This window comes from Pan paniscus, chromosome 9 (assembly GCF_029289425.2).
Source record: "Pan paniscus chromosome 9, NHGRI_mPanPan1-v2.0_pri, whole genome shotgun sequence".
Lineage (NCBI taxonomy): Eukaryota > Metazoa > Chordata > Mammalia > Primates > Hominidae > Pan > Pan paniscus.
In genome coordinates, this window is record NC_073258.2 from 88003452 (window position 1) to 88030000 (window position 26549).

The 26549-nt window shown below is 35.9% G+C and overlaps 1 protein-coding gene and 1 pseudogene across 6 annotated transcripts in view; one reads left to right on the plus strand and one right to left on the minus strand.

Annotated features, from left to right (window-relative positions):
* The window catches only part of TMEM135 (transmembrane protein 135), a 273828-nt gene that overhangs the window by 49061 nt on the left and 198218 nt on the right, over positions 1–26549 (plus strand). The window lies entirely within an intron of this gene.
* LOC106635296 (E3 ubiquitin-protein ligase XIAP-like) lies at positions 218–13702 on the minus strand (annotated as a pseudogene).

A 26549-nucleotide genomic window follows, 5' to 3' on the forward strand; every position in this document is an offset into this window, starting at 1 on the left:
ATTAGCTAGGCTTCCAAATTTTTAAGTTTACAAAAATGAAGTTAATGTTATGTTGTTTGATATTCTTTAAAGTAAATATATAATCAAGTTTATGTAAATTTTATTCCAAGTTAATATTTTAAAAACATTTACATTAAAATCTTTTCAGGTTGTTTAATAGACTTGATAGGCAACATTAAAAAATTTAACTAGGAAAGATTAATAATTATTTATTTACCTAAGGTTTAGTTCTTGAATTCTGTAACAAGGGAGTATATTTCAGAGTTACATTTAGCAATTCATTTTAGTTATAAAATATTTACTTTTTGCTCTGTACTTTTGTGTTTCTGTGCTAGATGCTGGTAAACAAGAGATAGCTTTTGCATTCATGGAGTTTTACTCTCTAGTGCGAGAAGTCACGGCAGAAATAATAATGTATGAAAAGGACTGAAAGATGATTTATAGGGTCCTGTGGAAATTATATAGCACCAAACTATTCTGGGTGTGTGCGGTTGGGTCAGAGAAAAGTGGATGTAACCCCTTTTGAGTCATAGACCTCTTTGAGATTCTGATGACATATGTGGACATTCTGTATAGAAAACTGCTCATGTAAGGAATGATACCTAAATTTCATTTCAGAGTGTTCATGGACCACCAATTAAGAAAGCCTAGGGTATGCCATCAAGTAAATTTATTTTAAAATACTCCAGAAAATTAGGAGTTCTAAGGACTTTTAATTGTAATGAAATGGACATTTCAGGACAGCAGGAGAGCAGGATTTCTTTTTGGCATTATTCTCCTTGAAAGAATTCTTACTAGAATGTAAGCTTCTGAGCTTCTAAATAGAGTCTGTCATGTAGTAGAGATTTGATAAATATTTGTTGAATTAATGACAATCTTGCTGGGTATAGAATTCTAGATTGACAATGATTTAAAGATAATCCTTTATGTTTGTTCTCTGTAGTTACTTTTTTTTACTTTTTGTTGTCTGTTGGTTTTACTTTTTGTAGTTACTTTTTGTAGTCTGTTGGTTTTACTTTTTAGGTAATCTCTCTTTTTTTCTCAAATTTTTTTTAAGATTTACTTTCAAAGAATTTATTTTTGGCGTATTGGATTTACTAGGATATAGATTTATTTTTATTTAGTTTGATCAGAACTCAGCTTTTGTAGTCCGAGAATTCATGGTTAGTTCTGGAATTAAATTCTTATCCATCCCCTCTTTGAATCTTGCTTCTCCTCATTCTCTATATTCTATTGTTTTGGAACTCCTTTGAGATACATGTTAAACATTCTTATGTCCCTCTTCATATTTTCTTAATAGCTCTTTAACATTTTCCTACTTTTTCATCTCTTTGTGCTGAATTCTGGTTATCTTTTCAGATTTGTCTTCAAGTTAACTCATCTATTTACCTGTTTCCATTTATTTTATTTATTTTATGTTTTTGGTCTCGTATTGCCCAGGCTGGAGTACAGTGGTGTGATCACGGCTCACTACAGCTCGAACTCCTGGGCGCAAGCAATCCTCCTACCTCACCCTCCCAAGTAGCTGGGACCACAGGCACGTACCACAATGTCTGGCTATTTTTTTTTACTTTTATTTTTGTAGAGATGGGATGTTGCCTACGCTGGTCTCAGACTCTTGGGCTCAAGTGATCCTTTTGCCTTGGCCTCCCAAAGTGCTGCGATTATAGGCAAGAGCCACTGTGCCCAGCCAATTTACTTGTTGTTTTTATTTATTATTATTATTTTTTGAGATGGAGTCTCGCTCTGTCACCCGGGCTGGAATGCAGTGGTGTGATATCGGCTCACTGCAACCACTGCCTCCCGGGTTCAAGTGATTCTCCTGCCTTAGCCTCCTGAGTAGCTGGGATTACAGGTGTGCATCATCACGCCTGGCTAATTTTTTTTGTATTTTTAGTAGAGACGGGGTTTCACCATGTTGGTCAGGCTGGTCTTGAACTGCTGACCTCGTAATCTGCCTGCCTCAGCCTCCCAAAGTGCTGTTATTACAGGCATGAGCCACCACACCCGGCCAATTTACTTGTTTTTAATGCTGAACCTGTCCAGTAAAAATTCAGTTTGAGTGATGATATTTTAATTTTAAAAAGATGATAAACACCAGACTTAACATAAAATCCAGATTTTATGTTAATTAAATGTTATGTAAATAATCATCTAACATACCTCCACAGTACTTTTTTCCATCATGTATTGGTTATAAACTCCATTCATTTCTTCATATGATTTTATATTATAATTTTCTTTTAAAAAATTACTAAGACAATACTGATTTTATACAAGGAATTTCCATCGTGATCTTTGATTTATTTCTAAAATAATAGACTCTGGGTTTTTAATTGGTCGTGAAACTTTGATTGCTTTGGTGTCACCAGCTTTGTTTGGAGACTGCTTGGAATATTTGAATGTCAATGTAAACTTTATTCCCCAAAAACCAAATTACATATGGCTAGACTTCCTTTTCAGTTCCTATATAATACTTTTCTGAAGCCGTCATGCTACAGGTTCTTATTATTTATCTCTCATTTTCTTCTTACAGCCTAGGACCAATTCTGTGTTTGACATATTTCTCATTTTGTTATAATTTTTCAGTAATTTAGAGGTCTTGGAATGAGTTCTGTGCTATTACTGGCAGACTCTGGATCTGGAGCTCCTCATTACTTCTTCTCCCCTTTTTTCAATAATACTTCCTTCAATTCCCTCCACCTAGTCTTTCCTCTGTCTCATTAGAAATTACAGTATAGGCTGGGTGTGGTGGTATGGGCCTGTAATTCCAGCTACTTGAGAGGCTGAGGCAGGAGGATTGCTTGAGGGCAGTAGCCCAAGACCAACCTGGGTAACATAATGAGACCCCGTATCTTTTTGCAGTGAAGTCTGACGTGATTCATCTTGTGTCTTTCTGAGCACTCAATGAATCTGCAACCAGAACCTCAGGTGACTTATAGTTGCTCCCAGATGTTTGAATTTTTTCTTACATTATTTTCTCAATATTCTTTAAACTGAATCCCATTTGTGTAGCTTCTTGTACCATAGGATTTTGAAAGATGGTATAATCCATTCTTATAGTTAGTGATAACATTTTTTTCAGCACTTCTCACCAGTGACTCCTCAAGTGAATGGGTTAAATGGATATTACTTATATATTCTTGTTCTTCTCCTATAATAGATATTTACACCTTGGATACCACTTAGCATGTTGTTCCCAGGGGTGTTCAATGGGTTTCCATCAGTTAGCCTTCTTCCACAGCAAAAGCATTTTACTTTATCACCTTTACCTAAAGCATAAAACTCAGCTCCTGCATGCTGCTGCTTGTTAACTGAGTACATCCACATCCCCAAAGTAATGATCTGTGCTTCATAATGCTCCATGGATGGATTTCTTCAGAGGATTTGTTGAATTGGGGAAATTCCTATCAGAACTCACAATGTCAGATTCACTTCAAATATTAACATTCTGGCCGAAAACAAAGAAGCAATTAAGAAAGTGTTGCCTATGTTCTTCTGCCACCAGCCAGCACTATAAGGTTCCCAATTTTTCAGTTTTCTACCACAATGAAAGCACTGCACTTGGTCATCAATACTTGTGTATTAGAGTTCAGCACTAACTAACTCTCTTGGGGTTAAGTGGGCATAGTTTGGCCAGTTCTGGAATGACTATAGTTGAGCTTCCTCACTATACATGATGGGTTTCTGGGTTTCTTGGGTATATGGTATCTGATACATCTAAAGCCTGTCCGGTTATCAAAAGATAATCTGCATGAATCTCAGATGGCCTGCCTAAGGCAAATTGATTACTGTTTCCCAGTTTTCAACTTTGTACTGACCATTTTGGATACTAGGATTTGCAGGTTGTGTGGCACTATTTTAAAAGTAAATGCCGGCTGGGCGCGGTGGCTCACACCTGTAATCCCAGCACTTTGGAAGGCTGAGGTGGGCAGATCACGAGGTCAGGAGATCGAGACCATCCTGGCTAACACAGTAAAATTCCGTCGCTACTAAAAATACAAAAAGTTAGCTGGGCATGGTGGTGGGTGCCTGTAGTCCCAGCCACTCAGGAGGCTGAGGCAGGAGAATGGCGTGAACCCGGGAGGTGGAGCTGGCAGTGAGCCGAGATTGCGCCACTGCACTCCAGCCTGGGCAACAGGGTGAGACTCCATCTCAAAAAAAAAAAAAAAAAAAAAAGCCATTGGTAATCTGCAATTTGGGATACTTTCTTGTGTCTGCCAACTGTTGAGTCTCCATATTGCCTTCTATCTACTCCTGCATGACCACTAAAGCACCACATGGTGTCTCCTTCACCAATATAAAGAAAACCTACTTGTGCCAGTGTTGATGCTGAAACAGGACTACTACTTGGAAAACTAGCAAAAGTTTTTAATCTGTTAAACTCTTCTACAAATTCTTCATCCTTATTGATGTCTGCAGATACACAGCTTTAGATCCTTCAAAACTGTTAAAAGCCATCTTCTCTTGAAAATAGAACTTGTTCACCTTTTCTTAGGTGTCAAAGAGTTTGGAAAGGCAGTCTTGGAGAGCATAAGCTACCCACCCTCCCACCCAGCTATACCTTCCTTCGACAGTCTTGGGAACCCAGTCATGGGGCCCTTGCTGGGTGGGTGCGGCTTTCCTGCCCTCCCCAGCAGACTATAATATCATTTTATACAGAGAAAATAAAAAAGATATTTCAGTCTTTCTTCTTGCATTATTGATCACATATGCTTTAATAATTATTCATATTTGGAATAGTTAAAACCATGTTACTTAATACACAGTCACCTTTTTTGAATACGGATACAGGTAGTGATTCTCAAACATAGGCATTCTAAAAAATTTTCTGTAGTACAGTTTCCATTGGGAAAAAACCCTACAAAGTTATGTTGCATTTATAATAATTATAATTGTATTCACTTCATTTCCTTGACAGGAGATAACTTGGATTTTGGCTAGGCTTTGATAAGAGTCAGATCTTCTGCTTACTACATTGCATGTCTGATGATTGGTAGAAGTTTTAACCATCTGTCTTTTAGCCATGTGCATTTTAAATTTATTTCTTTTTCATTACCCACATATTTTCAGGGCTTGGCACCCTAGGATGTATCTATATATCATTATGGCCTCTGGTTCTTCACCTTTGTGTCATGACAGGGTAAGTTGGCACAGTAGACAATAGAGTATTCCTGGAAGCCACTCTTTTTTTTTTTTCAAGACAGGGTCTGGCTCTGTCACCCAGGCTGGAGTGCGGCGGCATGATCTTGGCTCACTGCAACCTCTGCCTCCTGGGTTCAAACGATTCTCCTGCCTCAGTCCCCAGAGTAGTTGGGATTACAGGCGCACACTGCCATGCCTGGCTAATTTTTGTATTTCCAGTACAGACGGGGTTTCACCATGTTGGCCAGGCTGGTCTGGAACTCCTGACCTCAAGTGATCTGCCCGCCTCGGCCTCCCAAAGTGCTGGGATTACAGGCGTGAGCCACCGTGCCTGGTTGCCACTCTTTTAATGAGCCACTAGGAATCAATGTTCTATACCTAAAAGCAACTGGAAAGTAAATTAATGAATATATCATGCTAAACCCAAACTCAATATAGCTTGCTAAACTCAACTCTACTAGCAAGCTGGATCCCAAAACCTAATGCTGTTCATCACAAGGTGAAGTGTGACAGAAATCAGAACGTAAAATGATAGTAATCTTAACTATCTATGGTTAAAATACCTTACTTTTGCCAGTGTTACCAAAATGACTATGTGAACAGACTTTGTAGGGCTCTTTTCGAGGTTTGCAAGAAGCCTGTGGTTATGGGGGGGGTCTTTATGTTTCTCTGGCTTCCTTTTACCACCACTGTCTGCTTCCTCATTCTCCACTTCAGCCACACTGCCCTCTCTGGTGTTGAGTGAGCATGACAAGCATGCTTTGTCTTCAGGACTTTGATACTTGCTGTTCGCTCTGTTTTGGGCTCTTATCGCTAGATATCTGCATGGCTTGCTGTTTCATTTCACTGAGACTGCTGAAATGTCACTGTTGTGAGGCCTTCCACATCTATCTCACATAGTAACAGTCACTCTTCATGTCACTTATACCCCTGCAGTCCCAAACCTCTGTATCTTTTTTTCATGGAATTGATCAACATCTAACGTGTATCTTTTTTGCTTATTATTTTATTGTCTGTCTTCCCACCTTGGAATTTAAGCTTCATGAATGTAGAGTTTTTGTGTGTTTTATACATTGCTGTATCAAGCCTAGAACAGTACCTAAAATGTACTTTGTGCCATAATTTGTTAAATGAATCATAGATGAATGTGTTTATTAACCCATCTATGCTGGATGTTGCAATTTTTTTTTTTTTTTTTTGTGAAAAATCAGACCTTGGCGATGACCTTGAGCAGTAGGAAAAAAATAACTCCTGTAAGCTTAGCGTTCCAATAATGGAACACTAGGCATAAATGGGTTAAAGAGAAGGATTTATAGGAGACATACCAGATTCAACCTAGATGTTTATTTTAAAGCTTGTTTTAAATATTTTAGGTTGGTGCAAAAGTAATGGTGGTTTTGCTGTAATATTATTTACTTTATAAGTAAAACCTTGCTTTATTTGACTGCATTAATGTTGTATTTTAGATTAACAGATACAAAGATTAAAAGTTGGTGGTTGTGGTACATAGATGAAGTACATGACTTATTTTGAACTGCGTGTGAACACTCCTGTTTTGCCAGCTCATGGTGTTGTAATCAGAATCCAGAAAAATAAATAACTTGAGGAAATCATCTACTTTAAAACGATAAACTTAAATTATTAAGGATAATAAATACTACAACCTGAAAAGAATTTAAAACAATTGATTAATCTTGGTTATAGATTATTTATATTGTATAACAAAGTATCTTAAATTTTTTTTTTTTTTGAGATGGAATCTTGCTCTGTCGCCCAGGCTGCAGTGCAGTGGTGCAATCTCGGCTCACTGCAAGCTCCGCCTCCTGGGTTCATGCCATTCTCCTGCCTCAGCCTCCCAAGTAGCTGGGACTACAGGCGCCCGCCACCACGCCTGGCTAATTTTTTATATTTTAAGTAGAGATGGGGTTTCACCATGTCAGCCAGGATGGTCTCGGTCTCCTGACCTCGTGATCCGCCCACCTCGCCCTCCCAAAGTGCTGGGATTACAGGTGTGAGCCACTGTGCCCAGCCAAATATCTTAAATTTTCTTAATGGCTTTGTTATTGTGCTGCTTTTCTTATGTTTTCAAGAAAACTTTAAAGTATTATGCCTGCACGCTAGAATACATTTGAGTTTTAGTGTATTTTTTTAGACACTCACATGCTTTTCTATAGTAGCACATGGTGTGTACTTCAATACCCAAATACTGTGCGTATTCATACACTTATTTGAAAATTATAAGTAAACTTTCTAAAACTTTTGTGTGTTGTCTGCTTTAGATTGTGAATTCCTGGGAAAGAAATCTTTGACTTTGATATTATTGATGTTGGAGAGCACACTTAAAATACTGTATTTAAAAAAAAATTAAAACTTTTATTTTGAAATAATTACAGACTCATACGCAATTATAAAAAATAATATAGGGATCCCATGTTCTCTTTACCCATTTTCCCCCAATGGTAGCATATCGCAAAACTATAATATAATATCAAAACCAGAATATTTAATTGATACAGTCAAGATACAGAATATTTCCATCATAGCAACACCCACTTCTCTCCTGTTGTCACCCCTCCTTAACCCCTGTTCATGGTTTTCAGCTGTTATGAACAAAGCTGCTATAAATATTCATGTACAGATTTTCATGTTTTTATTGGTCTGGGATAAATGCCCATTAGTGCAGTTGCTGAGTTTATATTGTGGTTACATGTTTCATGGTGGTTTTTTTTTTTTTTTTTTTTTGAGGCAGAGTTTTACTGTCGCCCAGGTTGGAGTGCAGTGGCGTGATCTTGGCTCACTGCAACCTCCGCCTCCCAGGTTCAAGCGATTCTCCTGCCTCAGCCTCCTGAGTAGCTGGGATTACAGGTGTGCACCACCATGCCTGGCTAATTTTTGTATTTTTAGTAGAGACGGGGTTTCACCTTGTTGGTCAAGCTGGTCTCGAACTCCTGACCTTGTTATCTGCCCTCCTCGGCCTCCCAAAGTGCTGGGATTACAGGTGTGAGCCACCATGTTTAGTTTTTAAAGAAACTGTCAAATGTGTTCCTGAGTGGTGGCTGTATCGTTTTGTTAGGGTTCCCAACGTAGAAGAAACCTTTGAATCTCTAGTTCTTTAAAATGGAAAACTTTTTTGAGGGGGTACATTTGTCTGTAAATTTTAGTATTAGAAAAATTTCTGGGAAAATGCAAAATGTGAATTGGTGTTTTTAGCCATTTATAAATGCTCAGTAATTCAAAACTTTAATGAGATCAAAGACTTGATACATAGATTTTGACTATGTCTGAGGGAAAGTGAATTTGAACATGATCATAATATTTTCTGGATACTAATAATTACCTGATACACTTCATCTTCCTTTTTATCTAAACAGAGCCATTTATTTATTACTGTATAACTTTTACTACATGAAGAGGGTGCTTGTTTCAGAACAGATAGGGATTTAAAGATTCAGGGAGAACTGAATTCAATCTAAAGAAATAAACTTTTCTTATGACTTGATTATATTGCTTATGAGACTAAGTTGAAATTGTTGGCTTATAACATCCAACAATAAAATTTCTAAATGTTATGAGGTTTTATTTAAACAAAATATTTACTGTTTTTTGGTATGTGTTTCTGATTTGGAAAATAAAGAGGAAAGTAAAAGTCATCTGTATTTTGGAGGCCAAGGCAAGTGGATCTCACCTAAGGTCAGGAGTTCGAGACCAGCCTGGCCAACATGGTGAAACTCCGTATCTACTAAAAATACAAAAATTAGCCAGGCGTGGTGGCATGCACCTGTAATCCTACCTACTAGGGAGGCTGAGGCAGGAGAATTGCTTGAACCCAGGAGGTGGAGGTTGCAGTAAGCCAAGATCGTGCCAGTGCACTCCAGCCTTTGCGACAGAGCAGTACTGTCTCAAAAAAAAAAAGAGCTTTAAGAAAAAGAGCCATCAGATACAAGTAAGTTTTGATAAGTTGCAATTATTAGACCATTAGTTTATAGCCTTAATGATTAACTAGCACTTAAAAACATACAAATTGAAGGCAATTGTATTAATACCCATCTGAAAATGTTGCTTTCTTGTTACATGTTAGTTAGCGTGTATTAGAGTGAAAAGTACCCAATTTAAAAAATAGTAGTTTTCTAGATTTTAAATGTTGATAGTGAATTAGTTATTAAAGGTCAAAATGAATGAAATGTATATAGAAAGAAGTATAAAGAGTTAAATATTTTCTCTGGCCAAGATATGTCTCTAAAATTATGAAAAAATTTTCCTGGGGCTAGTGTGCCAGAATCAGTTACCCATAAGAGAACACTTGCTGTTAGAATTTAACTTTGCCACAGTATGATTTAAAAGAGAACACATAAGCAAAATTTGCACTTGCATGATTTTCCTTTATTATATCAGTTGTGACAATAACTAAGTTTTCCAATCTTTCAAAATTTATTATATGCTGCTAACATGTTTAAAATGTGATGTCAAATGTAGTTAGTTCACTTACATTTTATTATAAGAAAAAAATTTAAGACATTTAAAAATCCTTCTGTTTGAGTCCTTTTGAAAACTTCTCTGTAATTTTATTTATGCCACCAAACATTTTAACAGTATCTACGTTTTAATTGTAAACATACATGTAATGTATGTTAGCAATTTGTCTTTAGCATTTGGTTTTTAATGTTAAACATGCAGTGTCTTTTATTAAAACATCTGTATTTGATTTTTCAAACATAGGTTTGAAAATGGTGATTCAGGCTAGGCACAGTGGCTCACGCCTATAATCCCAGCACTTTGGGAGGCCGAGGCGGGCAGATCACCTGAGGTTGGGAGTTCGAGACCAGCCTGACCAACATGGATAAACCCGTCTCTACTAAAAATACAAAATTAACCGGGTGTGATGGCGCATGCCTGTAATCCCAGCTACTCGGGAGACTGAGGCAGGAGAATAGCTTGAACCTGGGAGGCGGAGGTTGCATTAAGCTGAGATCATGCCATTTCACTTCAGCCTGTGCAACAAGAGCAAAACTCCGTCTCGGGGAAAAAAAAAAAAAAGAAGAAGAAAAAAGTACTTTCTCTTGTTCTTTCACTCAACAGAGAATGATCCCCACAGACCAAGCAGTTCTCTGGAAGCACATTCTCTGGCAGACACCAGCTTAGTGTCCTCTAATTCAATTTAATTCTAATACTGTCTACCTGGAGATAGCATCAGATTCCACTGGTTGAGGGCTCAGTTTCATAAGACTGCCTCCACCTCAGGTGCCAATAGAAAGTAATAGTTGTTATCTGTACTTCCAACTGATCAGCTATAAATTGGAGTTCCCACTACCCCCTCTTCAAGTTCAGCTAATTTACCAGAGCAGCTCAGAACTAAGGGAAACACTTTGCTTACATTTACTGGTTTATTATAGAGGATATTAGAAAGGTTATGGATGAACAGCCAGATGGACGAGATGCATATGGCAAGATATGGGAAAAGTCTGACAAGAGCAAATGTTGGTATGAATATATAGGAACTGGAACTATCATATTCCTGCATGTGGGAATGTAAAATTGTTTAACCACTTTGGAAGCCAATTTGACAAGGATAAACATATACTTTTCCGTATGAGCCAACCAATCTACTCATAGACATTTACTTTAGAGAAATAAATTTTTATTTCTTTTTAAGTTATTTTTAATTGACAAGTCATAATTGTATACATCTATGGGGTGCAATGTGATGTTTTGATATATATATGTGTGTGTGTATATATATGTGTATATATATATATATATATACAGCATGAAATGATTAAATCAAATTAACATCACCTCAGTTGTCAGAGACATTTGAAATTTACTCTTAGCTATAATATATTTTGAAATGTACATTATGTCCTTATTAACTATGGTCACCCTGCTGTGCAATATATCTCAAAAATTTATTTCTCTTGTCTCACTGAAACTTATCATCACAACCCCCTCTTCCCTTGGGCTCTGTTAACTGCCATTCTACTCTGTACTTCTATGAGTTTGACTTTCGTAAGATTCCACATATAAGTGAGATCATGTGGTATTTTTTTCTGTGCCTAGCTTATTTTAACTTAGCATAATGTCTTCCAGGTTCATTAGGTTGATTCCATGTCTTGGTTATTGTGAATAGTGCTGGAGTGAACATGGGAATGAAGACATCCCTTTGACATACTGATTTCAGTTTCTTTGGATATATACTCAGAAGTGGGGTTGCTGGATCACTTGTTAGAGAAAAATCATATGGTATTTTTAGTTTTTTGAGGAGCTTCCATACTGTTTTTCATAATGACTGTACCATTTTACATTCTCACCAATAGTGTACAAGGATTCCTTTTCCTCCAGGTACTTGCCAACACTTTGTTATCTTTTGACTTTGATAGTAGCCACTCTAACAGGTGTTAGGCAATATCTCATTGTGGTTTTAATTTGCATTTCCCTAATTTTTAGTGATGTTGAGCATTTTTAAATGTGTGTGTCAGCCATGTTTTTTTTTGTTTTTTTTGTTCTGTTTTTTTGTTTTTGAGAAATATCTGTTCAGGTCCTTTGCCCATTTTTTAAATTGAGTTGTTTCCTTGTAATTGTGTTAAATCCCTTACATATTTTGGATATTAACCCTTTATCAGATGTATAATTTGCAAATATTTTCTCCTAATCTTTGGAATCTGTGGGTTGTCTCCATTTTTTTTGAGACAGGATCTCGCTCTGTCACTCAGGCTGGAGTGCAGTGGCGCAACCTTGGCTCACTGCAACCTTCACCTCCCAGGGTCAAGCAGTCCTCCCATAACTTCTTGAGTGGCTGGGACTACAGCGCATGTCACTATGCCCGGCTAGTTTTTCTACTTTTTGTAGAGATGGGGTTTCACCATGTTGCCCAGGCTTCCAATCTGTAGGTTGTCTCTTTACCCTGTTAATTGTTTCCTTTGCTGTACAGAAGCTTTTTAGTTTGATTTAATCCCATTTGTCTATTTTTGATTTTATTGCCTGTGCTTTTGGGTTCATATCCAAAAAAAAATTGCCTAGACCAGTGCCATGAAGCTTTTGCCCTATATTTTCTTTTAGTCATTTTATGGAAGAGCTTCTATTTATTGTCTTTAATCCATTTTGAATTAATTTTTGTATACCATATAGATAAGAGCTCAGTTTCATTCTTTTGCTAGTAGATATCCAGTTTTCCTAACGCCGTTTATTGAGGAGACTTGTTCTTTTCCTGTTTTGTGTTGTTAGCACCTTTGTCAAAAATCAATTGACCATAACTGTGGGTTTAGTTATTTCTGGGTTATTTATTCTGTTCCGTTGGTCTGTCTGTCTGTTTTTATGCCAGTACAATGCTGTTTTGATTAAAATAGATTTAAAATATATTTTAAAATCAGGGAATGTGATGGCTTCTAGCTTTGTTCATTTTGCTCAGGATTCTTTGGCTGTTTGGGGTCTTTTGTGGTTCCATTTGAACTTAAAGATTGTTTTTTCTATTTCTGTGAAAAATTACATTGGAATTTCAGTAAGGATTGCATTGAATCTATAGATTGCTTTGGGCAGTATGAACATTTTAACAATGTTAATTTTTCCAATTCGTGAACATGGGTGTTTTTCTGCAGTTTTGTTTATCAGTGTTTTATAGTGTTTTTAGTATGTGGATCTTTTACCATCTTGGTTAAATATACCCCTAAGGATTTTATTTTTTGTTGTTGCTGTTGTAAATGGGATTTTTTTCTTAATTTATTTTTGAATAGTTGAGTATTAGTGTATAAAAATATTACTGATTTTTGTATGTTGACACTGTGTCCTGCAACCGTACTGAATTTATTTATCAGTTCCAACAGTCTTTTGGTGGAATCTTTAGGGTTTTTAGTGTATAAGATCATATAGTCTACAAACAGAGATTGTTTTACTTCTTTCTTTCCTACTAGGATTACTTTTATTTGTTTCTCTTGCCTAATTGCTCTGGTTAGGGCTTCCAGTATTATGTTGAAAAGAGATGGTGAGAGTGGGCATCCTTGACTTTTTCCTCATCTTAGAGACTGCTTTCAACTTTTCACTGTTGAGTATGATGTTAGCCGTGGGCTTGTCATATATGGCCTTTATTGTGTTGAGGTACATTCCTCTATACCTAATTTGTTGAGAGTTTTATTGTGAAAGGATGTTGAATTTTGTCTGCATCTCTTGAGATGATCATAAGGTTTTCATCCTTCGTCCTACTAATGTGGCATATCACAGGGGTCGCCAACCCGTGGGCCATGAACCCTGTCAGGAATCAGCCTGCAAAACAGGAGATGATACGCGGGTGAGCGAGCATTATTGCTTGAGCTCTGCCTCTTGTCAGATCAGCAGCGGCATTAGATTCTCATAGGATCCCGAACCCAATTGCGAACTGCACATGTGAGGGATCTAGGTTGCATGCTTCTTATGATGATCTGAGGTGGAACAGTTTCATCCTGAAACCAACTCCCACGGACCCACCCCGCCCTGCATCCATGGAAAATTGTCTTTCACGAAACCGTTTTCTGGTTCCAAAAAAGTTGGGGACCGATGGCCTATCACATTTATTGATTTCCTGTTGAACCATCCTCGCCTTCCAGGGTTAAATGCCACTTGATGATGGTGAAAGATTTTTAAAAAACAAGTAAAAACACTTAAATGGATATATATTACTTGTACATATTTATATGCTACATGTAATATTTTGATACATGCATAGACTATGTAATGTAGGATATCCATCACTTTGAACATTTATCATTTCTTTGTTTTGGGAACATTTTTCCTTTTTTATTTACAGAAGATTTCTGTAGTGTTGGGAACATTTTAAATCTTTTCCTTTAGCTATTTTGAAATATACTGTTGTCAACTATAGTCACTCACCCTACTGTGCTATAGAACACTAGAACTTATTTCTTGTATCTCACTTTATGTTTGTACTCATTCACCAACCTCTCTTCATCTCCCTTTCCCCTACACAGCTTCTGTTATTTATCATTCTGCTGTCTATCTCCATGAGATCAACTTTTTTAGCTCTCACATATGAGTGAGAATATGTGATGTTTATCTTTTGTGCCTGGCTTTTTTCACTTAATATAATGATCTCCAGTTCCATCTGTGTTGCTGCAACTGACAGTATTTCTTTCTTTTTTTTTTTGAGACAGAGTCTCACTCTGTTGCTTAGGCTGGAGTGCAGTGGGGTGATCTCGGCTCACTGCAACCTCCACCTCCTGGGTTCAAGTGATTCTCCTGCCTCAGCCTCCTGAGTAGCTGGGAATAGAGGTGCCTGCCACAACGCCTGACTACCTTTTGTATTTTTAGTAGAGATGGGGTTTCATTTCACCATGTTGGCCAGGCTGGTCTCGAACTCCTGACCTCAGGTGACCCATCCGCCTTAGCCTCTCAAAGTGTTGGGATTACAAGCATGAGCCACTGCACCCAGCTAACTGACAGTATTTCAAGTGAAATATTCTTTTAATGTATTAATTGGATTCAGTTTGGTAGTATTTTGTTAAGGATTTTGGCATCTATGTTCATCAGGGATATTGGCCTGTAATTTTCTTTTCTTGAACTGTCCTTGTTTGGCTTTGGTATCAGGGTAATACTGGCTTTGTAAAATGAGTTTGGGCATATTCCTTCCATTTCAATTTTTTGGAAGAGTTTGAGAAAGACTGGTATTAGTTTTTCTGTAAGTGTTTATTAGAATTCACCAGGTCCTTGGATTTTCTTTGATGGGAAACTTTTTGTTATTTATTCTATCTGCTTACTCATCATTGGTTGTATAAGGCCATTATTGCATTGCTATAAAGAGATATCAGTATCAGAGGCTGGATAATTTATGAGGTTTAATTGGCTAATGGTTCTGCAGGCTCACGGTTCTGCAGGCTGTACAGGAAGCATACTCCTGGCATCAGCTTCTGGGGAGTCCTCAGGAAGCTTACAATCATGGCAGAAGGTGTGAAGTGGGAGCCAGCATGTCACGTGGTGAAAGCAAGAGCAAGGGTAGGGATTGAGGATGCCACACACTTTTAAATAACTGGATTTCATGAGAACTCGCTATCACGAAGACAGCACCAAGCCATGAGGGATCCACCCCCATGATACAAACACTTCCCACTGGGCCCCACTTGTAGCACTGAGGATTGCAATTCACTGAGGATTGGGGACAAATATGCAGACTATATCATTGGTCTATTTAGATATTTTTTATTTCTTCATGATTCAGTCCTGGTAGGTTGTATGTGTCTAATAATTTATCCATTTCTTTTAGGTTATATAATTTGTTGGCATATAATTGTTCATAGTTTTTTTTTATTATACTTTAAGTTCTAGGGTACATGTGCACAATGTGCAGGTTTGTTACATATGTATACATGTGCCGTGTTGGTGTGCTGCACCCATTAACTCATCATTTACATTAGGTGTTTCTCCTAATGCTATCCATCCCCCCTCCCCCCACCCCACGACAAGCCCTGGTGTGTGATGTTCTCCACCCTGTGTCCAAGTGTTCTCATTGTTCAATTCTCACCTATGAGTGAGAACATGCAGTGTTTAGTTTTCTGTCCTTGCGATAGCTTGCTCCGAGTGATGGTTTCCAGCTTCATCCATGTCCCTACAAAGGACATGAACTCATCGTTTTTATGGCTGCATAGTATTCCATGGTGTGTATGTGCCACATTTTCTTAATCCAGTCTATCATTGATGGACATTTGGGTTGGTTCCAAGTCTTTGCTATTGTGAATAGTGCCACAATAAACATACGTGTGCATGTGTCTTTATAGTAGCATGATTTATAATCCTTTGAGTATATACCCATTAATGGGATGGCTGGGTCAAATGGTATTTCTAGTTCTAGATCCTTCAGGAATCACCACACTATCTTCCACAATGGTTGAACTAGTTTACAGTCCCCCAACAGTGTAAGTGTTCCTATTTCTCCACATCCTCTCCAGCACCTGTTGTTTCCTGACTTTTGAATGATCGCCATTCTAACTGGTGTGAGATGGTATCTCATTGTGGTTTTGATTTGCATTTCTCTGATGGCCAGTGATGATGAGCATTTTTTCATGTGTCTTTTGGCTGCAAAAATGTCTTCTTTTGAGAAGTGTGTGTTCATATCCTTTGCCCACTTTTTGATGGGGTTGTTTGTTTTTTTCTTGTAAATTTGCTTAAGTTCTTTGTAGATTTTGGATGTTAGCCCTTTGTCAGATGGGTAGATTGCAAAAATTTTCTCCCATTCTGTAGGTTGTGTGTTCACTATGATGATAGTTTCTTTTGCTGTGCAGAAGCTCTTTAGTTTAATGAGATCCCATTTGTCAATTTTGGCTTTTGTTGCCATTGCTTTTGGTGTTTTAGACATGAAGTCCTTGCACATGCCTATGTCCTGAATGGTATTGCCTAGGTTTTCTTCTAGGGTTTTTATGGTTTTAGGTCTAACATTTAAGTCTTTAATCCAATGTCTCTTTCATTTTTCATTTTATTTTTCTTCTCTCTTAGACTAGCTAAGGGTTTGTCAATTTTATTTAAAAAAAAAAACTCTCAGTTTTGTTGATTTTTTTATAGTGTTTTTCTAGTCTCTATTTTATTTATTTCTGCTTTGATCTTTGTTATCTCCTTCATTTGTTTACTTTGGGCTTAGTTTGTCTTTTTCTAGTTCCTTAAGGTGTAACATTAGATTTGTAGTTTGAAATCTTCTTCTTTTTTGATCTAGGCATTTAGTGCTATAAATTTCCCCTTTAGAACTACTTTTGCTGCATCCCATAAATTTTGGTTTGTTGTGCTTCCATTTTTGTTTGTCTAAGGCATATGAATTCTAACTTCTATGTAAAGACTTGTATACAAATATTCTTAGAGCCTGTGGTTGTTTGCCAAAAACTAGAAGTAATCAAAAGTTCATTAACAGGTGATTCGATAAGCATATTGTGCTATGTCCAAACAGTGGTATATGTCTCATGTATAAAAGGGAAAGAGCTTTGACACACTGAAAAATATGGAAGAATGTCAAAACATTATGAGTGAAAGAAGCTAAGAAAAAAAGGATAATGTAATCTATAGTAATAGAAAGCAGGTATGTGGTGGGAGAGTAGGGAGTGAAGGGATTGGGTGAGAGAGAGTACAAAGGAACACAAGGAAACTTTGGAGGTGATAGATGTGTTAATTATTTTTGTCGTGATCATTTTAGAGTGTGTACATATGGAAAAACTTTTCAAAATATACTCTTTAAGTTTTTGGTGTTTATTGTAAAGTTGTCCCCCTTTATCTGCAACTAAATATGTGTTCAAAGACCTCCAGTAGATGCCTGAAACCTAGACACATGATGTTTTTCCTATATATGCATGATGTTTTTCCTATATATGCATATCCTAATGAAGTTTAATTTATAAATTTGGCACAGTAAAAGATTAACAACAATAGCTACAATAAAATAGAACAGTTATAATAATACACTGTAATAAAAGTTACGTGAATGTGGTATCTCTGTGTCTCTGAAAATTCCTTGGTGTACTGTGCTCACCTTCCTCTTCTTGTAGTGTTGTGAGATACTAAATTGCCAGCATGAGGAGATGAAGTGAGGTTGATGATGTAGGCATTGTGACATAGCATTTAAAACTTAGGAGCTGTTTATTTGTGGAATCTTCTATTAAGTATTTTTGGATCACAATTTATTGTTGGTAACTAAAACCATGGAAAACAAAACCATGGATAAAGGGGGACTACTATATGTCAGTTTTATCTTAATAAACTTAAAAAATTATGTTTGCAGCATCAAAAACCCCTCAATCATCCTGGAGTTTTACATGTTCCTGCAGTATGTTAAAGTAAATCAGCTTTTGCTAACATACTTCTGAAATAATTTAAAAGCAGCAACTCTTTTTTTTTTGCCACTGTTATTGTACTGTATGTCAGTGTATTGGTGGATTTTAAATTTTTCTTTATGTGTTAATTAGATAGAGAAGTAAGCCATATATGAATAAATTTTATTGACTGGCAAACAAGTTATCTTCCTATTACTGGAATGGATAACAGAATGACTTCCTCTGAGTTCTTCCTTCTCTACTGCCTGGCTTTTTTATGTTACTCCAGATTTTTGGTTGAGAGAACTTGGTTGAAATGTCCATCCCTAAAGCAATCATTTATGACCTGAGTGGCAGTGTACCCACTGTAGAGGCATAGCTGGTTGTGGCAGTGTCGAAATTCCTCAAGGAGAAGGCAGTTCTCCGTGGTATTATTTTTGGGCTGTATACCACTTATGCAAAAGGATATAGATAGTTTTCCAACTCAAATTACCAAAAAACACAGTAAAGTGGTTAAGAACACTAGCTCTAGAGTTAGATGGATTTAAATTTGAATCCTGGAAGGCCGGGCATGGCGGCTTGCATCTGTAGACCTAGCTACTTGGGAGGCTGAAGCAGGACAATTGCTTGAGCCCGAGAGTTTGAGGTTATAGTGAGCTATGCTACACTCCAGCCTGGGCACAGAGTGAGAACCTGTCTTTGAATTAAAAAAAAAAAAATTGAATCCTGGTTTACCATTTAATAGCTTTGTGACTATAACTGCAAATCTAAATTTTCTCATCTAATGGAATAATTCATACATCATTTTTTGGTGATTATTACAAAGACTAAGTCAATATGACCCAAGAGGGAAAAGAAGCTATTAAACCTAGCATTTCTACACAGTGATAATGGATTATTCCACTAGGTAAGAGATGAGTAATTTAAAGAAATGTTTTTTTCGTAACATTCTTTGATAAAGAAACATAGAACTCTATTTTTGACTGCTTTTTAAAGGAATGTGTGTGTGTGTATGTGTGTGTGTGTGTGATGAATAAATGAATAATTCAGGGTCAAAAAAATTGCATACTTTTAAAAATTACAGGCATTATATAAAGGAGGAAGTAATATTTAGGTTACTAGCATTGCACAGTCATATTCATAATATGTGATTAGTTTCCCAGAATACTTGCCTGGAGCTGACATGAAAGTAAGTTCTGGGACTTAGCCCTGCCATAGATGCCTTATGTACTTCAACCTAGATGTTTCATTTTCTAGTTCTGCATTCTTTCACTAACTGTAGACAAAATAAGTCATTGTTGAAGTCTTAAAATGTAGTTTCCTAAACATAGCTATAGAGTATATGTAGAAGCTTAGGACTCCTTAGCAAAGAAGGACGAAGAAATGCTTAGTTATTTTTCTCCCATCTCTACTTTCCTTAATTAATCCTAGGAGTTTTTCTTGATGGCCTATTTTTTTGGTTGTGAATTTAAAGGGATTTTTTTATTTCACATCTTTTAGTTATTTAATATATGGGTTTTCTGTATTTTTATTTATTATTCTCTGAAATAAGCTCTTCCATGTCTGAGATTTTGTCTTCTATGTCTATCTTTGAAATTTCCTAGCCGGGCGCGATGGCTCACGCCTGTAATCCCAGCATTTTGGTAGGCTGAGGCGGGTGGATCACGAGGTCAGGAGATTGAGACCATCTTGGCTAACATGATGAAACCCTGTCTCTACTAAAAATACACACAAAAAATTAGCCAGGCGTGGTGGTGGGCGCCTGTAGTCCCAGCTACTCAGGAGGCTGAGGCAGGAGAATGGCGTGAACCCGGGAGGTGGAGCTTGCAGTGAGCCGAGATCGCACCACTGCACTCCAGCCTGGGCGACTGAGCAAGACTCCGTCTCAAAAAAAAAAAAAAAAAAAAAAGAAAAAGAAATTTCCTGCAGTAATAACCTGAATTCTTTGTATTCAGTGAATTATACCCACATAGAAATATAGGTTGTGTTTGTTTATTGCTTTGAAACATGCTCCCATACATTTTTCCATTTAACCTGTCAAAACCACCCTGTTAAATAGGCATGACTGGTTTTATTGTCCCATTTATAGATGAGCAAAACTGAATATAAAAGGATATATGACTTCTCTAAACTCAGAGTAATAATATATAAATTAATATTGAAAACTCAGGATTTGATCCTGGGTTTAGTGCTTTTACTCTGCTATTGTATCCTATCTAAATGTTATTGATTGATGACCTTCTAGAACCTGAGGCTTTTTAAATAATGATACCAGGAAACAAACCTTATATGTGGCAATAGTTGCAATATAGAGCATGATTGTTTTATTTATGGTTTTTAAATTAATGTTGAATCTAAAGGGCTGGATATAATAGCAATGCTTATAAAAATTTAGCACTACTATGACAGCCTTAGGCAGCCTCAGCATGGATATTGACTCAGTACACGTCTGTGTTAAATCATTTTATGTGACTTTGGTCTAGAAGGTAAGCATTACTTGTACTTTTAGGAATTAAATTATTCAAGTGTATTGTACTTTTAAAACCAAAGGAAAAATAACTTATTTAACTTATATTCATTCAGTTAACTACTTGAGCCCTAAAAAATCGCTCACTGTTTTACTGTGTTCTGTAGCTCTCTGGTCATCAACTGTATTTCACAGAGTTTTTATCATTTGTATGTGTTTCTTTTATTGTGATATCCATGGCTATGGTTTATTATAATATTTAGTAATTTTCAAAAACAGAAGCGAAGAACTGTGTCTTTCCTTGCATGATATTTATTGAACTCATTCTTCTTGTGAGATACAGTTTAATTGCAAAGTTAAATATCATCTTTACAATCTTGTATGTAAAATTATTATAATACTAAAATGTAAATGTAAGTGGTAAAAACACATTTACAAATTTAAGAGTTTAAGTACTTTAGTTTTAAAACAATACATTATATGTTAAATTTTTTGGAAGAAAATCGTGTAGGGCTGATGCCTAGCATGATACAGGTTCTTACCATTTGTTAAATTATATGGCTGAATGGCATATGATAAGGGTTTTTTTTTCTTCCAATAATGAATTACATCATTTAGTAGTACCTCTCAGCAGATTTTCATGAAAATAACATAAGTTTAACACTGAATTGTACTGCTTATCAGAAATGATTAATTGAGGAATTATGCCTAGATGTATCCTATAATGCATAGATTCTGGAATTTTTTGCATTTGGCGTGCAGAAAATTGGTAATTGGTTCAATAAAGTGAGCTGTACAATGAAGAAATTTAAGAGATTATAAATGGCTTAAATGTATAGGAAAAAATATCTTATTTAGAATATGTCTCTAAGGCATGCCCTTTGTATCTCCAATAGTGATTAGCAAATAGAAGATGAAAAGTCATGGCCCAACTTATAAATGCCATTTCATGAAAGATAGTTCACATTGTAATTTCCATTTTTACTAAAAAGCTGCAGGAGTCAGGCAAGAATTACTTTTCTTGATACTTGATCTTGTGTTTGTGAGGAAGTATTTAAAGAAAAATAGAGAAAGGAAAAAAAACTGAAAAGGAAAGAAAAACCTTTTCTCTAAAATGCACCTTGACAACGTGGGCCTGAATCTTTCAGCTCTGGCTTGTATTATTTTAACTCTACAATTATTTTCATTGTTAGATGATTGATGAGTTTAATAATTTAATAAAGATATTTTAAAGATTTAACTCTTTTATAAAACCAAACACTTGTAACAAGATCTAGTTTATTGTGTTGGTTAATATTAAGTTGGCTTTCTGTTCTTTTAAATGTGGCAGCAACCTGGTAAACATGAAGAGACAAAAAGAGAAAGCATGGAAGAGTGGAAAGAAAACTGATTCTATAACAGACCTAAATTTTGGTATCAGTTTTCACACTAATTAGTGTCCATTTGACTCCTAGGCCCCTGATTTACTAGTCTGGGAAAGCTGAGATCTTTTCAGTACTATTTCAGGACTTTGTTTGGTCACTAAGAAAGATTTTCCAGACACTGTCTCTTACTGGTTGTATGATGATCTTGGTGAAACAATTTTACTGTTATGCCTCCATTTTCTCAGCTGTGAGATATAGGGATCATCACAATATGATCCCTATATATTGTGTATGTTGTGAAAAATAATACATATAAAAGATGTACTAGTGCATAGGAAGATCTCAATCAGTGTTTGCTTTTATTATTGCTATTGTCATTGTTGTTGTCACTATGATTATGATCATGTCTGTGAAGCACCTTCACAATTCTGAAGGAAAATGATTTGGATCTAGAATTCTATGTCCAACCAAACTGTGAATCATAATCAAGTGAAGGCAAAATATAGACATTTTCAGCCATTTGAGGACTGAGAGTTTACCTCTCATCTAGTCTCTCTTGAAAGAAAATTGAGAATGTACTCCAGCAAAATAAAAAGGAATCCAAGCAAGAGAAAAATAACAGATCCTAGAAACAGTGAAACCAACTCAAGAATGCAACACAAAGAAATTTCAAGATAACAGCTATTCAGCACATCTTGCAAGGCATTCATCCAAGTTTAAATAGGAACTCAGAGGTTTCAAAAAAAATGTAGATATCATTTGAAAACATCTGACTAAAGAAGTGAAAAACTCAGTGATGTACTAAAATTGTGTTTTTTCCAACAATGAGAAAAGAAAAACAATTACAAGCTCCGTAAAAAACAACAAGCTGTATAGGAAAGTGATAGTCCAAATATGAAACAGTAGAATATGATTTTGAACAACCGATGGAGAATTGACCTTGACATTTGGAACATACTTGTAGAGCAGTACAGTTTTAGTTCCTGTCATTACATTGACATTCAATTATATGAATCCCATCACATTTATTGATTCTGAGCTTTATATATTTAGTATTTTAAACATGTATTCATTTTTAACTTTTGAGCTGCATATGTTGGAAAAATGGACTACATTATAACAGTTAAGCTGCTTTTGTGTGTGTTACCAAACCATTGTAAACAAGGTGGGCAAAAGAACACAGTATTGGCACTGCCTGAGAACTGAGGGGCATAGCTGTACAGGACTTGGAAATAATTGTGCACACTAGTCAACCAAGGATGCAGTACTTGTAATAGCATGCTTCTTTTTATAACAAAGGGCTTTGACAGACAAGTTAGTCTTGCAAATAGCTAGGAAAACAGAAGCCTAGAATAGATGGCTGACCATATTCCATTATATTCATGCATAGTTACCATTATTGATCATCTTTTAACCTAAATGAAAGCAATATATACAAAGACTTTTGGAGGAATGTTGAATGTTGAGCTATGTAAGAGAAGCTCTAGTCAAAGATGGGGGCTGATTAAGCATTTAATAGTATAATGTATAGTGTAGATTTAAAATTATATCAAAGAAATTTGTTTAATTTTATTTAAGAAATTTATGTAGGCCAAACCTGAAGAAACATCTCTCTGCTATCCATTATTTTGTTAAAAAACTATGTCGTAATGCTCAAGTCCTATAGCATATTATTATCTCTTTAATAATTAAACCAAAATTCTAGATCATTTTAGTTTATAAGCATTTTGTCTCTGCATTGGAAATGACTGTAGCGAATTTAATCTTAAAATATCTCTATCCTTACATTTCAAGTAGAACATTTTAAAAAAGTAAAATAAAGTGATTTTATTTGGCATCAAAGCTATGATTTCCCCCTACCCCACCTAATGCCAGTCCCTCTTTAAGTAAATACTTTTGTAATTACTTTGCCTTTGACTTCTGCAACTGAACTATATTTACATTTAATTTACAGCCTCTGAGGTATATAAATTGTGCAATTTAATGGTTTAATTGGCATAGACTTTTCTATTAGTTTTTACATCTAGTTGATTTTAGACAGCTAAATTTAGAAGTATTTACTCTTGATTAAAATATTCATGATTCACCTTTTTAGAGAGTATTTGTATGAGAATTTTACTTATAACATCAACATTTTTCTTTTTAAATGAAAAGTAAGTTTTATACACATAGCATTTTGGGTTTAATGTCACAAAGAGAAAATCAGTAAATCCTGTGATACTTAAATTCATTATTGGGCTGATCATGTTTGAATGTCAATCCAAGAAGATCCTAGGGAAACTTGTAGCATAGTCTTAGAAATTTATTAAACATTAAATTGATTTATATAGTATTTAGTTTATTTAACCTATCAGTGAAATAAATTAAAAATATTAATCTATTTTTAAGAATATAGATTAATGGTAAATTTTAGTTACATTACCAAATCTTAGGATTAAAAAATAGATTTATAGAATTACTTTTCATTTGTTACTCTTGAAGAAAATCAATTAACATTCATTCTGTTACTGTTTTATAGTTTCCATTCCAGTTTGGCCAATGAGATGTGTAAACATGAGAATACCTATTTATTAATGTGCCATAAGTACATATATTGTCATAGTTTAAAATGTAAAATTCCACATTTTCTAGATCTGGAATTGACAATTTATCTGAATAATTGTTAGCCTTTATAAACATAGTTTTACTGTGCCTAAAATAAGAAAGCGATGATATTGAAAGCCTGTGCTTTCCAACATATGGCTTCAATTTGCATTTCAATCAGAATATGGAAGTCATTACTCTGACATCTGAAACTGAGGTAGCAATAAAAAATTATCACTAACAGGACAGCAGACACAATTTATTTTGTGTTTATTCCTGGGTGGCCCACTTGAAACTTTTCAGAAACTTAATTGATTCCAGATATTGGAAAATTACAATTAAATTATGACATTTATTTTAGATGCATTTAAATTAGCTGTCTTAATAGGATTGGTATAAATTGATGATTAATATCTATTAAGATTTATAGTATATATGTACAAACACACACACACACACACACAGACACAGACACACACACACATATAGTACAGGCATACCTCAAAGATATCATGGGTTTGGATCTAGACCACTGCAATAAAGTGAATACTGTAATAAAATGATTCACATGAATTATTTTTTGCTTTTCCAGTGCATATAAAAATGATGTTTACATTATATTGTAGTTTTATGTGCAAAGCATTATGGTTTTTTTTTTTTTTTTAGACATGAAATTTTGCTCTGTCTCCCAGGATAGAGTGCAGTGGTGTGATCTTGGCTCACTGCAACCTCCGCCTTTTGGGTTCAAATGATTCTCCTGCCTCAGCCTCCTGAGTAGCTGGGATTACAGGCATGTGCCACCACACCTGGCTAATTTTTGTATTTTTGGTAGAGACGGGGTTTCACCATGTTGGTCAGGCTGGTCTCAAACTTCTGACCTCATGATCCACCTGCCTCGGCCTCCCAAAGTGCTGAGATTACAGGCGTGAGCCACCGCGCCCAGCCAAAGCATTATGTTTAAAACAAAGTACACACATTAATTAAAAAAAACTTATAGCTACAAGTTGATAATGATATCAGGAATGATCAGGAAGTCATAATCTTTGGAAGGCCTTGCCCCAGTGTTGATGATTGCTAGTTAAGGTGGTGGTTGCTGAAGGTTGGCATGACTGTGCCAATTTTTTAATATAAGACAACAATGAAATTTGCCATATTGATTGACTCTTTCTTTCATGAAAGATCTTTCTGAAGCATGCAGTGCTGTTTAATAGCATTTCACCCACAGTACAATTTCTTTTAAAATTGGAGTCAATTCTCTCAAGCGCTGCTGCTGCTTTCTCAATTAAGTTTATGTAATATTCTAAATTCTTTGTTGTCATTTCAATAATGTCCACAGCATAATCACCAGGAGTAAATTTCATTTCAAGAAACCTCTTTTTTTGCTCATTCATAAGAAAAAAACAGAACTCCTGATCTGTTCAAGATTTATCATGAGATTGGAGGCATTCAGTCACATCTTCCAGCTTCACTTCTAATTCTAGTTCTGTTGCTCTTTCTACCACATTTGCAATTACTTCCTTCACTGGTCTTGAACCACTCTAAGTCATCTATGAGGGTGAGAATCAATGTCTTCCAAACTCCTGTTAATGTTGATATTTAGACCATCTCCCATGAATCACAAATGTCCTTAATGGCATGTAGAATGCTGAGTTCTTTCCAGAAGGTTTACAATTTGCTTTGCCCCAATCCATCAGAGGAATCATTCTCTCATCAATCACTCACAAAGCAACTACAGCTTTATGAAATAGTTGTAAGTAATAAGATTTGCAAGTTCAAACTACTCCTTGATACATGGGCTGCAGAATGGATATTGTATTAGCAGGCATGAGAACAACATTAATCTTGTACATCCAACCTCTTGGGTGACCTGGTGTGTTGTCAATGAGTAGTAATATTTTGAAAGGAATCTTTTTTTTTTCTGAGTAGCAGGTCTCAGCAGTGGGCTTAAAATATTCAGTAAACCATGCTATAAACACATGTGTGCTTTGTTGTTTCATTTATGGAACATGGGCAGAGTAGATTTAGCGTAATTCTTAAGGGCCTTAGTATTGTCAGAATGGTAAATGGTCGTTGGCTTAAACTTAAAGTCACCAGTTGTATGGAAAGTCAGTCTGTTCTCTAAAGGTTTGAAGCCAGGCATTGAGTTCTTTTCTCTAGCTGCAAAAGTCATAGATGACATCTTCTTCCAATGTAAGGCTCCTTTGTCTAAAATCTGTTGTTTAGTAT